This window comes from Vulpes vulpes, chromosome 4 (genome assembly GCF_048418805.1).
Source record: "Vulpes vulpes isolate BD-2025 chromosome 4, VulVul3, whole genome shotgun sequence".
Classification (NCBI taxonomy): domain Eukaryota; kingdom Metazoa; phylum Chordata; class Mammalia; order Carnivora; family Canidae; genus Vulpes; species Vulpes vulpes.
In genome coordinates, this window is record NC_132783.1 from 138,803,952 (window position 1) to 138,821,946 (window position 17,995).

The window sequence follows — 17,995 nt, forward strand, 5'->3', positions numbered from 1 at the left end:
TTCTATAAAAGAATCTTGGTATATTTTTTTTTTTCTGAAATATTCTTTACTCATTATTTTTGGCATATATTCTCTTTATTTTTTTTTTAATTTTTTTTCATATATGCTCTTTAATAAATGTAGTTCTATTTTATTATTTTTCATGGCCTTACATTATAATATTGATTACTTTATTATTTCCTTGGATATATTTTTTTCTTTGCTATTAGAAATGATACGTTATTGTGAACACCACCTAGTATTTCCTTAGGAGATATAAAAGTACAATTGCTTTATTTATGTTTTTATCATGTTCAGATTTATTTGTTAATGCCTTATTGTATCCTGAAGTATTTTTTTCCAAAGCATAGGCTTACCAATGTTATCCGAACCTTCATTGGCTTAGAATCCTTACAACACTTGCTTTATTTCTTGGTGTACTGAGTCATGTATCATTCTATGTGACCATACTTACTTTTATTGTCTTATGTATATTATTGTCTAATTGAAAATTATGTAGCATTCTTTTGGCTTTTGTTTGAATAAGCATTTTCTTTCATTTAACTTCAGCAAATAAGTGACATGATATTTATATATGTCTCTTATAAATAGCATAGGAATAAATATTTTGTTTTATAAGGTTTGAGACAGTATGATACTTAACTAGTAACTTTGCTTTTATGTGATTCCCCCCATCGTTTGATTATTTTTTGTCCATTTGGTGCTCTTTGTTTTGCTTCTCTATGTTTCTTGCCTCCACTTTTATGAGTTGGTAATTTCCTCCATTTGATTATTTCCTCTTTAGAATTTAGAATTTTGAATGTTTTCACTGTACTTATCTTCCAATTTGCATCAAATTGGGAGCTTCTAGTGTAAACAAAGGGCCTCTGTTTGGAGGTGGTTCTTCTACAAAGGCTACAAAAGACATCAGTATTTTCTGCTGATTGCAAAGCTGGGGGATTTTCAGAGCTATTCCACCAGGAAGCTCAGGAGAAAAAAAGGATAGGAATAGCACCAAACTAGAGCATCACAGACTCCTCTCTCTTTCTGATGTATCCCCTGGATAGATGATGTTCGGTTTTTTGTGAATCTGGTCAATTTCCACGGTTCTGAAACGGTTACAATTCACTGTTCTGCCAGTATTTTCATGAGTTTGGAGAAAGCAAACTCACCAAAATGCTACTCCTGCCATTCCAGAAATCAAAATCTTCCCTTCATTATTAACAAAAGATTTGTTATTTTTTTCTGCCAAGTATTATACCATACACGGTATTTGATTATTTGATGAAAAATTCCAACAAGATAAATTGATAAAGACATTATAAAACATGACAAGAAGAGGCTTCACAGTGTTCCTGAATGCCACAAATTATCCTTTTTTTCCCATAAAGCTACATCACATCTACAGATACATCTATCTATATCTACCTATATCTGTAGACATAGATATTTCATATACATTTGTCAATTTTCTTAAGAAAGTGACCACATACCAGGCATATATGTTGGAGAAATAAAGAGAATACAAGAAATATTAAATGCAATCTTGGAAGATAAAAAAAATTGATTATCAAGCTCCCTCCCACTAAAAAGATAAAAGGCATCTTAAAAAAATAAATGTCAATTAATTATAGGAAGTCAAAAATTTTTAGATTCTGGGTATGTGTGTGTATTCAAGTGTCTTGGAGTGACCTGGAGTATTATAATGTCTTTAGCTACCCCAGTTATTTGAATTATTCACTGTATCCAATTGCCAACAAACAACAACAGCCTCGACGACAACAAAACTGATGGCTTCAGTTATACAAACCAGATGTTAACTTTGCATAGCTGGAAGTATTATACCAAAAAGAAAATCTTTCCTGGTCAGTAAAAACTCTCTATAGTATGAGCTGCTGTGTTTCAAACCAATTATTTTTTAAAACAAATGTATCACTTTATAGATCTCCATTTGTTAGCCCCACTACACAATTATTTTTGCTCTGGTCTCCTAAACACTGACCAGAATAAGTTTGGGTATGCCAGCTACATATTTTATTTTATTATCATTACATTACATATATGGTTGAATCAAATCAAACTGGACAAATCATCTGCATTTAATTATAACAATCTTTTGTAGAATGTTAAATTCTTTCACTGATAGAACCATACAGCTATGCCAAAATGAATCAGCCTTGATAACCCAATCACCATCATTTTAAGGAATTTCCGTACGTTTATGAATAAATTTTAAGAATCACTGGCTAAAGAAAGTGACATAGTTTATAGCTATGTTATATTTTAAATAACGTGCTCTGAGATTGCAGGATACTTTGGAGATGCTTTTATATAATGATTTAAACTTATTAAGAGCCTTCACAGTTGAAAAGGTTGCATTTATTTAGAGTGTATTGTTCCAGTTATCAATGGATTGACTCAGCTCCAAATTCAATCTTTCATTTGCTCTTTGATAATGGAGCTGGGTGTATAATATCTCTCCTTTGTATCCAGAAAAATATTATGCTTGTTGTCAAATGGTAATGTAGAGATAACAGAATTTTTTTTTAATTTTTGTTCCTTTTTTTCTTCTAGTATACTCATCTAGTTGTGCCCCCCGCACAGTGTGTGGCTTTTTCTATCAGTGATTCTCCAGCCAGCAGCAAGCTGCAACTCCTCAGGAACAACTTCCCCCAGAATACACATCCTTCTTTCATAGTTTCTAGTGGTAAGTGGCATCTCTGTGTGAATATTTTAGACATATGAATTCAGTGAAACTCCCAAAGTCAGCTAATGAGTTATATGAGCACTCCAGTTCCCTATCCAGATATTTGCCAGTGATGACATTCTGATGGGTCAACACCCCTAACTCCTTCTCAAAAGTCCTGATAACTTTTTGGCCAGACAGCAGTTACACTAGTGACTTGTAAGCAAGTTAGCAGGAATCCCTACAAGAAATTTACTGGCTAATTTCCCCACATCCCAGAAGGCTTTTCTCTGCTTACCATAAAACTCTGCAGCCTATGGAGAGGTTGTTGCTGAGGACAGCCCAGAGACATGTACTGGGTGTTTACCACATCTTACCCACTGAATTCTGAATCCAAGCTTTGGGGAATACTGTTTTCCTTTCAAAATCCTCCCTTTCTCGGGTAATTCATTCAGCTTTAGAGCATCCTTTAGAGTTGCTTCTTTTTCTCTTAGACAATTTCCTGTTATTTAATCCCCTATTAATATTTGCCTATGTTAAAATTTTCCCCTTTAAATTACTGTTTTGTTTCTGTTTATGGAACTCCAAATAAAAGATAATCGATAGCAGAAGTAGTCCCTAGAGATTGACACAAAAGATAAGTTTTTTGGAAATGTTTTGGTCATGGTATTTGGCTTGAGTGCAGTGCTGATCTCTTTGTTTATAGGAAATAAAATGTTAGTGATCTATTGTAGCATAATCAATCAAGCTATCATGTGTGGTTGTTTGTGATGAAGTGCCAACTAAAGCACAGACTTTGGGAACCCAATGAGCTACTGCATTTGATCCGTAAAGCAATAATGATAACTATAAGACCATGTTATAGAATAGACTCTCCTAGAGCACACAAGAGCTAACAAAGCAAAATGGCAAGTTCAGGTCCATTAATTTTTTGATCAAGCCATGGTGTGACAGCCAGAGATCTTCCATGACAGTCCCAAAAGAATGCAGTATTCTTACAGACGCAGGAAAAATACTGCTGAAAACAAAATGCAAACTTAACTTTGAATGTTACAGAATTAAAGCTCAGTTGAATTTACAGCCATACCAAATTTTTAGTGTGAAATTTAGGCCATCTCTTGGTAAATAATTGGATCCTGAAAGCTGTAATAAAGACATCTGGTTGGGCTGAGATAAAATTGACACTGTGAACTCCCAAGTCACTCTGAGACTCATTTATCAGTAGAAGTAGTTTGCCTTCCAGTGTCTGACAAGATTAGCTTTCTTCTCAAAAACCCTGGGATAACCTCAAGTAGGGAGAATGCAGTGAAAGGGGATACGATTTCCCTAAAGACCTACCACAAACATATTCTCTTGCCACTAGAACTATGACTAGAATAAAATGTATCATTTCAAGGTATGTATAATTTGATCCAAAAGAAAAAAGCATATAAAAACCAAAGGCATTAATAAATATACGAGTGAGCAGAGCACCTGCATCCATGAAAATCTCTGTGGCTGCTACCTTTTGTATGCAAGCATAACTGTAGGGGATGGCACCACTGGGATCAGCTTGCTAATTCCGATGGAGATGGATGGAGTTTCTTAAGTGGAAGAATGCAAGTAGCAACACTTAACTATCCAAGCAAGCATGCAATTATTGTACTGAAAAGGGCTGCAGAGGTAACTGGTAGTCATTATGCCTTGGCCCACAGATACCTTTCTTGTTGGCTAATTGATCATGATGTCCCTAGGGATGATATAGAGGTAGTCTACTAGAGTAATTCTTGATGTGTATGTACAGGAAAACAAACACATAAAGTTCTAGTAGGCAAACCTGACTTGAGTCTTCACAGTAGAAAGCCGTGGTTTCTTCACTAGCTTGCAGATGTGAATCAATTCTGAGGACACTGAATCATGGGGGTTGGTTCCTCTTGAAATAGGATCCTGCGTCTATGGTGTAAGTCTACACTATGAGTCTTACTCAGAGCTTTCCCTAAAGGAAACATAGGAGAGGTGACAGTGCCTTGGGGAAAAGGAGATTCTTTAAAAAAATTCTGGGATGATGAGACACTAGCTATGAGTTAAAATTGATCCCTGGCCATTCTGGTCAAGACGGGAACATGCTGCAAAGACTGTTACAGTGGAAGTTACCAAGTAAACTTCCTAGAAAGATAAGATCTGTCTTATAGAGACCTTTCTATGGTGCTATATCTCCCACAGACGGAATATATGAGTCTGAAATTCAAGGGTAGGAATTGGAAGTCATTTCTCCCAATTTAACACTTATTAAACAATTTGTTGATCATTTTTTTTTCTTTCCATTACAGCAATGTTGGGCTTTGTTTTTGCTGTTTGAATGTCTTAGTATCCAAGGAGAGAATCCTTCCACTAAGGGACACAATAAAAGTTCTGCTGAATTGCAGGATGATACCAAGCCATTTTTGCTCTTTATGTCATAGAACCAACATGCAGAAAAGAGGCTTCTCTGCCGGCGTGAGTAATTGATTCTGAGTATTGAGAGGAAAGAGGGGCAAAGAGCACTATGACTGGAACCCAGCACATTTTCTGGCGTCTCTTACTTTTTCCCATGTCCAATACTACAGGTCAATGGAAAATTGTAGCAGTCTCCCCAAAAAAGCAGGATATTTGAGGACTCAGACCATTCTTTACTTGAGGTTTGGATTATTCCACTGGGTGAAGAACCTCAACCAGTGGATGTTTTTGAGCAGGGTAGGGAAAATAAAGATTGAATGGTGGAAGAAGAAACCATCTATATTGATTGTTTCCAATAAAGGAAATAAAGATCACAGTAATTTTTGATATTTTTTGCTTTTTATATGCACGCATTTATTTGTTTTAGCTGAGCATTTTTTTCTTTATTAAAAAATATGTGTAAAAGTCTTGGTAAGTTAACTGGCGAGCTAGTGTTAGGGAACAGAATGTTTGGTGGGATGAGACTGTGATAGAATTTGAGGAGCGTCATATGGTCAATAGTGGATGCAACAGCTTGGGGCTGAGAAAATCATTTTTGAGAAAATGATGAGAACTTCTTCATTAATAGGGAAAGTAGCTGTATCTTTTTAGGTGTAAATATAGGTTGGTGGCTTCTATAAGGAAGTTTAAATATGTGTAGACGGGTACATATGAAAGCTGGGTAATTGAATAGCCAAAGGGGCTATGTTAGGAATTAATTTATTGCTTCCCTGCTCTGTGACAATGAGATTAGGCCTTGTAAATATTTATTTATTTATTCATTTACTTTTACTTTTTTTTTTTTTTTTTTTTTTGGTCAGCCAGTACAATGTTAAGCCTTGTCAGTAGGAATGCTAAAATGATTCTCTCTTTCTGGCTGTAGTGATGTGCTGTTTTAACCTGTGCTCCTACAGAGTTGTGGTATTATTTAGCGCTGTTCTGGTGGCCAGCAGCAAGAGGCACCTCCCCTTTGTTCTCCCAGGACACCGTTCCCCAGCTGGCTGGTTTCCAGACGTAACTGGCACTTTGGCAAGAGATGAGTGGCATTCCTAAGGACACCACAACTGGCCTGCCCTCATTTTCCAAGTGACAGCTTCTCAAAGAGTCAACACCAACTCCCCCTCTCCAATTCCAACCCCAATATTTCCAGAAGCTTCCTAGTAGGTTTAGTCAGTGTCTTCAGCTGGCTCTCCAGCAAATCTGGAGCAAGTGTACAGGCAGCTTGCTAGTGAATTTTATTATCTCAGCAGGTGACTCTCCACCTGCCAGCTATCAACTCTGGCCAGAAATAGTAAAAAATGTCTCCACCTTTCTGTCAGCTTCAACCACTATCTTCAAAGAGGTCTAATCTGATACTCTCATCCACTCTGGGGAGTCTTGCCTTCAGTATGTTACTTTCTTGGTTATCTTCTCTCAGACCTGAAGTATCCTTTGACAATTCTCTCCCTCACCTCACACACAGACTCAAGCAATTTATTGTTATTCTAATCCTATTAATAACTTTTTATATTGAAACTTTTTGTTCAAATTACAGTTTATCTTTCTTTATTGGATCCTAATTAATATACCAAATAACTTTTTGCAGAATTTACAGATGAACTGATTGGATAGAGGCTGGATGGCACTGTGTAAATGATAGTATCTCCAGGTGTGGATTAATGCAATTGTATGCTTCAGTGGAAAAACTATGTAATAATGTTTTAGAATCTGTTTTTCATCTTCAACGTATTGTTTGTTGCCTGCTTTTTATCTTTTAGTGAGTCTACTCTCTGCCTTTTATATTTTCCAGAGCTATTATCTAATTATTTAATTTTTATGTCCTAACTTATTAATTTATATATATATATTTTTTTTTTAATTTCAGTATTTGTCATAAAAGGGGATGGCTGCAGCATGTATTCAGTATGTTGTCTTAAACTAGAAGGTATGGTGGATACATTCATGAATGTGTTCATTCATTACTTACGCACTTAAAAAATATACATATAAAAGAGTAAGTTTACAAAATTTCAGCCTTCATTCTCTAAGTTTATTTTTACATACTGTTGTAATTCCGGAGTTTCACATTTCAGTGATTTTAATTCATAGGCATAAGTTTTTAAAACTCAGCAAACACTTGTCATAAAACACTCTAGTGTATCTCCGAAAAATGAGTAATAATTTTCTCTATGATACCTCTTTCTTTTCCCTTTCCTAATTTATCTATTTATTGCCCTTCATAAATAGCATTTCTTTGTTATTCTTTGGATGCCAAATGACTACAATTTAGCTTTCTTTTATATAATATCTTGATAAGTTAATACTCTAGTTCCAAAGGAAATTTGTGTTATTCCTTAAGCAATTCATCCTTGTGTCTTTTTTGTCACCTTATGATTGTATTTATCATCCTCATTTGGAGAGCAAGGGATTAGAATTATTCTCTCTGAAATCCATGTTATTTTCTATAGCACTATTTTCAAAGGAATTGCTGATAAATGTTATAGCATGTTATTTTTAACATTGTATTTCTGTTCCATGAACTTTGAAATAGAAGAAAAGGTAGAAAATATTTATATCATACTTTGAATGGCAGTATTTCTATAAAACTGAAATTTTAAAGAGTTTTATTTGATCAATGGAACTCTTATTAAATGTCAATTTGAATATTGAATATTTCATAGTGAGAATTAAAGCAGAGACTGTTAATAACAAGGGAGGTAAAAAAGACCATAAATACTACTTACGATTATGTTAAGTAAAAAATATTCTTATCTAGTCAATTTTTTCATGATATAATTAGCAATAACATTATTTTCAAAATTATCTTAATGGGTAATTTGCTGGTTTTTTTTTTTCAATGAGAACATTTCTTTTTAGAAAATATATTCAAGCAAAACTGGTAGTACCTGGCTAGAATTCACTGCTGGTCCCTACTTAACTGCCAAATTTCAGTTTCTTCATTTATAAAATGCTAGAGATGATGCTTATTCCTCAAATAATTATTTTCAAGATTAATTAAATGATTGCATAATTCTATAGCATAATTCTGTCTTTGGTAAGCCCAGCTATTAGATATTTTAAAGAGTATTTTTAAGAGATTTTTTTTTTTTTTTTTTTTACCCATAGCTTGTCGAAGAAATGACAGGACAAGATGAGGCCTAATGTAAAGCTTTTCAGGGTGAATTTAAGTGCAAACATATTTACAAAAGTCTATTAATGAAATATAGTGTGATGTTGCTCAACCTATAAGGGATTCTGGGCCTGATTTCTAAGTAATAGAGATTCCTTACAAATGAGCCTATGGGCTGAAAAACAGTGGGAATGTCTTGAGACAAAGGGGATTTGATCATTGCTGCAAATAATGCATCTGGGGTAGAGGTTGTGTTGTCACAGGACCTCTCTGGCATGTGAATCTGTACATAGGTGCAAGGGTTGTGATACTGAGGAATGTCAGTGTTGACTGAATCTTTATGACATATGGAAATAACGGACACAAATGATGCCTTGGAATTGGATCTCTTGGGACAACAAATTTCCTTATGGTCTTTTGACATTTTATAAAGAATGACTGAAGGAGATTTGACCTAAATATCTCTATTTGAATAGCAATTGCAATCAGGCAAAATGATACCACAGAGGCACATAATATGGTGACAAGCTTACACACAAATTTACAGAAAAGCAGCCTTTTATGTTTCTACTTAGGCCTCTTGAGCTGTAGGACACCAGAGATTGTGGGAGAACACTTTTACTTACTAATTAACTTATTTTAGTCTCTTTGGGGTTTAAAAGCCTTTTTTATTCTGTTTGGAACCCTGTATCATGGTGAACTTCCAATTTTTCTTTCTGTTTGGTTTTTGAAGTGCATATAAATGATAGCAGGGTTGTCTGATTTTGTTTGTAATTGGAGGGTAATGTTGCCTTTTCAGCTATGGTCTTTCTGTCGTCTCCTGTGTAGTCCAGTATCCCCACTGGAAGTCAGATAGTCTGGTCAAATCCAGATGATTTGAATCTTGTCCCCTGTCGAGAGAAAAGCTCAGTTGTTGCTATCTTTCCATTGTTGCTAACTTATCCAGGACAGGTTTTGATCCCCCTTCCCTCAACATGTTTGAACAGCACACCTCTGAGTGCACACATTTCATCCTGCTTTTGAATAAAGACTAGCCACGTATTAGCCTTTGCTATCTATTGCCAATGCCCTTCTCCTGAGAGCTCTCTGGACATTGGCCTTCAACCCAGTGAACTTCATCACTCACAGAAATGCCCATTTTCTGTACTGATTACACACCAGAAAAATCCATTAAGATTTAAGTCTATTGACTCATTCCTTTTTCCTCTCTCTACCCATGCAAGACAGCTATTTTTACATTGTGTCAACTACGCTTTTGTAATAAGACCACCCTGATTGACACTAATGAATGTTTTTGGGGTTTCAGTAACCATCCTCTTCAGAATTTAAATTTGCAGGTTCTGTAGCCAAGATACAATCAGTCTATGACTGTGTGCTTCCCTCCTGATCCGTATCATTTCTCACCTTCTCGACTCAGAAGAAAAAGAGCAGGATTTTCTCACTTCTTGAGAAAATAAGGGCTACTCTTTTGATGATACATTGAAATTCAAATAGGCTTGGCTTTTGTATAGAAGAACTAAATATTTTAAATATTTTTAAAAAGCACTGTTTTTAACAATGTATAACCATCAGTAAGTACTTCAAGGGCTTTCTAGGGCCGTGTTATCTAACACAGTAGTCACTAGATTAAGTGGCTACTGAGTAATTGAATGTGGATTGTTCAGATTCAGATGTGCTGTAAGTATAAAATGCACTACATATTTTGCAGATTAATGAAAAACCTAATGTAAGGTATCTCAGTAACAATTCATATAGGTTATATGTTGAAATTATTTTAAAAATATATTTGATAAAATGATTTTAATGTTTCTTTTTATTTTTTTTAAAAAAAAAAAAACGTGCCTTCCAGAAAATTTAAATTTATCTGTATGGCTCACATTATATTTCTATTGGACAGTGCTGTTCTAGGAATTGAAATGAGCCATCTGTGTGCCCAATCTGGACATTAACTCCTCATTTCTCTTTCATTTCCTCTATAACAAAACTAATTTCTCCTGTGGCTTCCTTTGGTAGAATAAATAACTGGAAAAGAGAAAAGCATGCTAACATACATATGTAACATAAGATGCACACATATATAACATATATATTCAATTTATATTATTATTTTTTCAACTATAAGCACAGAGACTTTATGGGCACCTGGTACTAGAGGTTTCCCTACAGAGTTTCCTTCAGGAATTTGATCATATGCTTAAGGTAAATGGGAACTAATGAAGGAGAATCACGGTTGAAAATGTTCAGTGTCACAGCTTGAAAGAAAATAAGACAAGTGAGGAACTTATTGCCTAAAGATGTTTAAGATCTTGGACCAAAGCTAGAGGATACGATTTTTATATTTCACTACTTATTTAAATATATTTTTATTGAAGTAAAATCTATATAACATAGAATTAACCATTAGTCATTTTAAAGTGTACAATTCAGTGCCATTCCTTACATTCACAATGTGGATATAATGTAAATGTAGAGTCATCACCTCTATCTACTTTCAAGACGTCTCTAAAAGCTTTTGAACACAGGCAAGCTCCTGCTCATCAGAATTCCTGTTCTTTCATGGGAGCCCACGTCATCCAAAATCCTTAAAAATGATACCAAATTCTTTATAATTTATATTTCTTCTTTAGTTATTTTTGTAAGATAACTATTTGGTGGAATTTATCTGTTTGATACAAACTGAACCACTGTTGTTTACGATATCCACTTATTACTTTATGGACATCTGTAAGATAAGGGGTGAGACCCTATTTTAATACTAATATTCATAACTTTTATTTTCTCTATTTTTTTTCTTATTATCTTACAGGCTACACTTGATCTTAGCCAAAAGGCTGAGAAGCGATATCTTACAGGCTTATTAATTACATTTTTTAATAGACTGTTTTTACCTTTGTTGATTTACTCTATCGTATGTTTGTCTTCTCTTTTATTGTATCCTTCTCTAGATTTGCTTATTTATTTTCTTTTTTCCTCAGGTTTTATTTCCTTAATATTTTTCTAGCTTCTTGAAATAGAAGATTTAATCAGTAATTTACTTTCTATCATCTTCTCTAGTGTATACATTTAAAATTAATCTCCCTCTTATTGGTGACATAACTATATGCTGCAAAAGATCATATGTTATGAGTTATCATTATGTTCAAGTGTTTTCAAAATTTCTACTTTGGTTTATTATCTAGCTCATTAATTACTTAGTAGTGTATATTCTTTTCCACCTGCAAGTGGTTGTTTTCTAGTTATCTATTTGTTGGTAATTTTTAGATTCAATTCTAATGAAACACAAATGATTTTAACATTTTGAAATTGTTATTTAGTAGCTTTATGGCCCAGCATATGGTGCATCTGATAAAGAGTGGATGCTCATGAGAAAAGAATGTGGACACCATAATTTTGTGTAAAGTGTTCTGTGTCAATTAGGCCAAATTTGTTAATTTTTGTATAGATATTGTATAACTTCATTGACTTTTTGGTTAATTCTATCAGCCACTGAGAGAAATATGCTAAAGTTCTCCAATAGAGTTATGTGTGTCAAATCTGTTTCTCTTTTTCTCCATAGATTTTTTTTCTTTCACATATTTTGAATCATGTTACTGGGTACATTCAGAATGTTTACATATTACAAAGGTACCACAATAAAGATTTTAGACAGACTACAGAAAGACATCTTCAAGATATTGAGCTAAGATAGCTTTTTTTAAAACAATGTTTTGATAAGCACTGACTGTAGCAAAAGAATGGACTATAATAAAATTAAGACTATCTGTCCCTCAAAAACCACAATTAAAGGAGTATAAAGACAAACCTACCAAATTAGAAGAAGATAGTGAGGTTCTTAACATCTGATTTTTTGTATGTAACAAATGAATAAGAGAAAGATAAATGAATGGCCTGATAGAAAAAAAAACAAGTGACCAAAAGACTTATATACTTCACATAAGATGATATTCAATTGGCAGAAAAAAAAAGGTGGTCAATTTCATCAGTTATCAATAAAATGATATAAATTTACACATACAAAAAAGGCCAACATGAAAATAACTGCTACTTCCAAGTATTGATAGGGATATGGAAATACAACTATCATACATTTCTGGTGAGAGTGTAAATTTGAAAATCTACTCTGAAAAACTTGTGGAGATTATTTCCTAAAACTGACTTGATGCAAACCCTATGGCTCTCTAATGCACTCCAGAAGAAAATCCATACATTTGTCAATAAAAGCGTGTGTGCTCGAAGGTTTGCAGCTACGCTATAGAAACAGCTCCCCTCCTCCTGCAAAACAAGAACAAAATCAAAAACAAAACCTAACTGCTCACTAAAAGTTCAATGAGCAAGAATAGTGTAGGCCAGTGAGGAGCGGTGCCAGCAAAAGAGTAGTGCGAAAATTTCCTGAAATTTTAGTGCTTGTCCATCCTGAAAACATCAATTTGAACAACTAGTTGTGCAAGAAAATACCTTCCTAGGAAAATCCCTTCCAGGGGAGGGATGGGGTGAAGCTCCTGGGTGAAGGATAGAAATAAAGAAGGGGGTAGGACAGAGACTCATGGGCTCACCTTACCCCGTGGCCCCCCCCAGCAGGCCCACCAGGAGCCCACCCTCGGGGTGGGAGTCAGTGAGGGGCGCCCACCTGCCCAGGGAGCCCCGAGTCGGGCCGCCCCGCACCAGGTGGGCCCTGCGGCCGGGGCTGCTCCTGCGGGTGTCCGCGGCCCGGCGGTCCTCGCACCTGCGGGATGCTGAGCCCCAGCGCCCCGGGCCTGGTCCCCCTGATGCCGCAGAACCCCGCGGGCCCGCTCCAGGTCCCCCCAAGCCTGAGGTCCCCCCCCGGCCTCCTCTCCAGGTCCCCCCCCCGTGCCCCAGGCCCCCCGCCCAGCTCCAGGTCCCCCCAGGGCCCCAGGCCCCCCACCCAGCTCCAGGTCTCCCCAGGGCCCCAGGCCCCCGCAGCCCCTCTCCAGGTCCCCCCAGTTCCCCAGGTCCCCTGCCCAGCTCCAGGTCCCCCCAGGGCCCCAGGCCCCAGGCCCCTGCAGCCCCGCTCCAGGTCCCCCCAGGGCCCCAGGCCCCAGGCCCCTGCAGCCCCGCTCCAGGTCCCCCCAGTTCCCCAGGACCCCGCAGCCCCGCTCCAGGTCCCCCCATGCCGCAGGCCCCCGGCCCCCGCTCCAGGTCCCCCAAATGCCCCAGGACCCCGGTGGCCCCGCTCCAGGTCCCCCCAATGCCCCAGGATCCTGCGCCCCCGCTCCAGGTCCCCCCAATGCCCCAGGCCCCCGCAGCCCCGCTCCAGGTCCCCCCAGCGCCCCAGGCCGCGGGCTGCCCCTGCACCTGCGGCCAAGGGTAAGTGAAGGTCAGGCTCTGCCCGCGCGGACCCTGTGATAGGGCAGTGGGCTCCCTCACCTGGAGTTTGCAGGTTGAGAGGACAGAAGACTCGAACTACAGCTGCAGCAATGTCCATGCACCATATGAAAAGGTAAATCATGACATCAAAAGGGGAGTAGCGGAAAGGAGTAAAAGGGTAGCATTTTTGTATGTGATGGAAGTTAAAATTGCTACCAGCTTAAAACAGTCTGTTATCTGTAAGATGATTAATATGTGGCCACTGGTAACTGCGAGCCTAGAGCTACAGTACATACCCACAAGATAAAGGGGAAAGAACCAAAGCGAGGAACTCTGGAAACTGAGAAGCAAACAGGCATGCGAATGTTTATGGCATCATTGTTTATTACGATAAATCCCTGAACATAGGAAAATGGATCGTCTCTGTAATACAATGACATAATCGACAATAATAATCTTGATATAAATCTGTATTTATATCATAAACAAAACCATAATTCTGAGTGGCAGAAGAACATTGTATAATTGCATGTTTATATATTACATATGGAGATTTGAAAATCCATAGCAATATCAAGTTATTTTTAGAATTATAGATACACACACATTGTATGCAAAGGTAAACGATTCATTTGAGTTATTAAAACTGCATTTATCATAGTAGACCACTCTGATAAGAGAAGGAAAGGAAAGCAATTGGTACAGGATTAATCTGGACTTAATTTCTTCTCTAAAGTTTCACCTTCTGTATAGAAATCATAATCGACTCAAATTAAAAAAAAATAAAAAACCTGAGGAGATTATGACTCTCGTTTATGAGTACATGAGTGACTGTAGTTTATTTCTATGGCCAGAGACTAGTATTAGGAGATTTACATACAAGTTCTTATTCTGTCAATGAAAAGTTTATGAACAGGGGAAGTATTTAATCTGTGTGGTAAATTTCCTCGTGTGTAAAATGGAAGACTTGACTTCTATAATAAATAGTGCCCTTTCCTACTCTATCTATACCTTTTTACCATTCTTTTATAAACATAGGTCCCAAATACATTCCGAGACCCATCAACTGAATGCATATAATACCACTAAAAAAAACAAAAAAAACAAAAAACAAAAAACAAAAACAAAGAACAAAAAAAAAAACAAACAAAACCAAACAAACACTAAATCTCACATTCATTACATAGCTCTTTTCCTTGTTATTCACACAGCCAGCAACTATGCATTCAAAACCTTAAGTGAAATTAGGTTGTAGCTATGGGTGAAGAAAATCAGTGATTTTGTTTTAGTGCAAAAATGCATCCATATCTTATGCAGCAATAATCAATTATAACATTCTCTTACATCTGCAAAACTGCTCCCGTCTTTGCTCCTGTAGTGCTTCCTAATCCAAGACCGTCTTTGTGTCATTTCAGAGCAAACAAAATATATAATTTACACGTTACATAAATACATTATAGTTTTAACTTTATATTTTGCTATACATGGGGTCTCTACTGAGTTTGAGAAAGTAAAAAGAGCACTATAGATTTTCTTTCTCTGAGGAAAGATTTATATACCTGTTGTAAACTCAAGCTGGTTTAGCATCTTATATAATAATACATGGAGAAAAATATTGGTAGCTTGTGCAGGAGTACTAAGCTATTTTTGTGAAATATCACAGAAACATTGGTCAAGGGTAAGATTGTAAATTAATTTTATTATTTGTGTGATGTTTAAATTTACGTGTCAACTCGTGCCACTGTAGCCAGATACTGGTCAGACAATATTTTAGATGTTTCTCCGAGAGTGTTTTTGGTTGATATTAACACTTACACTGGTGGACTATGAATAAAGCAGATTGTCCTCCATAGTGTGGGCAGGCCTCATCCAATCAGTTGCAGGCTTGAACTGAATGAAAACTAGCCTCCCCCCAGCAAGAAGGAGTTCTGCAGCAACGAGCCTTTCGACTTGAACTGTAGCATTTTCTGGGTCTCCAGGCTGCCAGCCCACCCTGCAAAATTTGGATGTGCCAACCTCCTTAATTGCATGAGCCAGTTCCTTAAAAACAATCTCTTTCTGTATATCTAAGTCCTTTTGGTTCTTTGTTCTGATATTCTGGAGAAGCGTGACCTACACATCTTACGAAGACCTGTGTCTAAACTTATTTTTCAAAGCATTGCTACATAATGATGGAAACTGCGACACATCGATTTGTAAAGAAAATTTCTTAAAACCATTAAGCTTCTTTATATTATTGCAAGTGCAAGTTTTGATTTTCTTCGTCACTCATGATCAGTGGTCTATTTGTCTCTTCCCCTGAGTTCCTGTGTAGATATCAAAACATGAACAGGGGAGCAGCCTCCAGAACATCAGACTGAAGAGCATAATGAAGGTCCCTGACAGGAGCATACCAGTCCCTTGCAGACTGGTGTCAAACTTAGGCAGGGCCATCCAGAGGTTTAATTCTCGTCTGGGAACCCTTGCTCTCCACAGAGAAGGGTAGTGAGCACGGAAAAATCCTAATGTTATTCATCAAAGTCCCTTCATACCGAGACCTCTCAGACTTGCTTAACCTTAGAAGGACATCCTGGTTTTGGCATAACGAGCTGTGTCTATCATGGGGAGTGTGGTGCATGAAGAAATGGGCATCTTTGTAGAGGCAAAGCCACTCAAGAGTAATAATGTTATCCTGGCATTTCAGTTCTTGTCTCTAAAGATGTACTCTACCACAGATCATGATCATTCCCTTTTTTCTTTTGAGTGAATTCATTATTTCCTTATTTCTAACTAAATAAAAATATAATTTGAGAATTTGAAAATATAGACCTTAAAGTTTATCTTCCTCTGCTCCTTCTACATCATTTCCATGATTGTACGGTGGTTTCTAAGTATCTTTTAGGCATTCCCTTTCAAATGTGGCCTTTTCCCAGTCCCCAGTAATTTGCCAAATCTGTGGTTTTTCTGAGATTTGTTTGCACCTCTGAATGGCAGTTTTTCAACAGAGCCTTTGTTATTATTCCAAAATCAATTGGCTCTAAAACTAGAGATTGTAAAAACCTTATGACACACATATACAAGAACCAGAAATCCTTCACAGTCTTGGATTGGTGCCCACAGGTAATGAGTTTAAATTTATCTCTCAAGGGTGAGCAATACCATATTACTTCAAATTTTTAAATCAGATGGAACTGCTCTGCACTCCCACTTGAATGACTGAAAAATGCAATAGTTGATTGACAGACTTACCCTATGTGGCATCTCAAAATTAGTGGAGGTCACTGTCAAAGGAAGCGGTAGTGACTTCTCATCCTTATGATTCATTGCGGTGTGAATCATTTATTTCTTCTGCTGAATACAACAATGCCAAGCAATGATTGTCCAGCATTGATCTGGGCAAACCCAGAGATGACTCTCACACTGAGTAGTTCAACTCCTTGTAGAAATCTTCAGTGATTACCCCCGCTGCTATCAAACTATTCCCATATTTTGTAAATCTCACCTGCACTTTACAAGTTCAGGTCCAACCACAGAAGAGATGTAGGTTTTGTGTTCCTTGAAGTTTATTCACGTAGAGGGGGGTCCACCAAAATAAATTAGAAAATACAACTAACATTAGACATTTTTAAAAACTGTTAAACACCCCAGTCATAAATTAAGAATAGTTGTCTAATATTTGTACTAGTTAACTACCCAGCACACTTCTAGAATAATGCTTGGCAACATACACTTTGATACCATCTTCCAAGAGAAACACAATTTTAGTCGTTTTCTATACTTAGAATAAAATGTTACTGGAGGTGCTCAACTAGCAGGATTAATTAATTTGTTTTCATTATTTCTAGTTAAGGAATTTCCCCCAACTTTTTGCTTCATTCTTGGTTAGGTTTTTAAAAGTTTTTTTTTAATTCAATTTAATTAATATATAGTGTATTATTAGTTTCAGAGGTACAATTTAGTATTCATCAATTGCACATAATACCCAGTGCTCATTCTGTCAAATGCCCTCCTTAATGCCCATCACCCACTTAGGCCATACCGCACCTACTTTCCCTCCAGCAACCCTCAGTTTGTTTCCTATAGTTAAGAGTCTCTTATGGTTTATCTCCCTCTCTGTTTTCATCTTATTTTATTTTTCCTCCCCTCCTTTTGTGTTCATGTGTTTTGTTTCTTAAATTCCACATATGAGTGAAGTCATATTGTATTGGTCTTTCTCTAATTGACTCATTTCACTTAGCATAATACCCTCTAGTTCTATCTACCTTATTGCAAATGGCAGGATTTTATTCTGTTTGTTGGCTGCATAATATATATATATATATATATATATATATATATATATATACCACTTTTTCTTTTTACATTCATCTGTCAATGGACATCTGGCCTCTTTCCATATTTTGTCTGTTGTGGACATTGCTCCTATAAACATCGGGATGTATGTGCCCCTTCAAATCACTATT

The 17,995-nt window shown here is 36.7% G+C and overlaps 1 pseudogene; it reads right to left on the minus strand.

Moving 5' to 3' along the window:
* LOC112925089 (small COPII coat GTPase SAR1A-like) overlaps positions 1 to 16,856 on the minus strand; it is a 105,127-nt pseudogene extending 88,271 nt beyond the window's left edge.
* Positions 16,857 to 17,995: the final 1,139 nt, after the last annotated feature.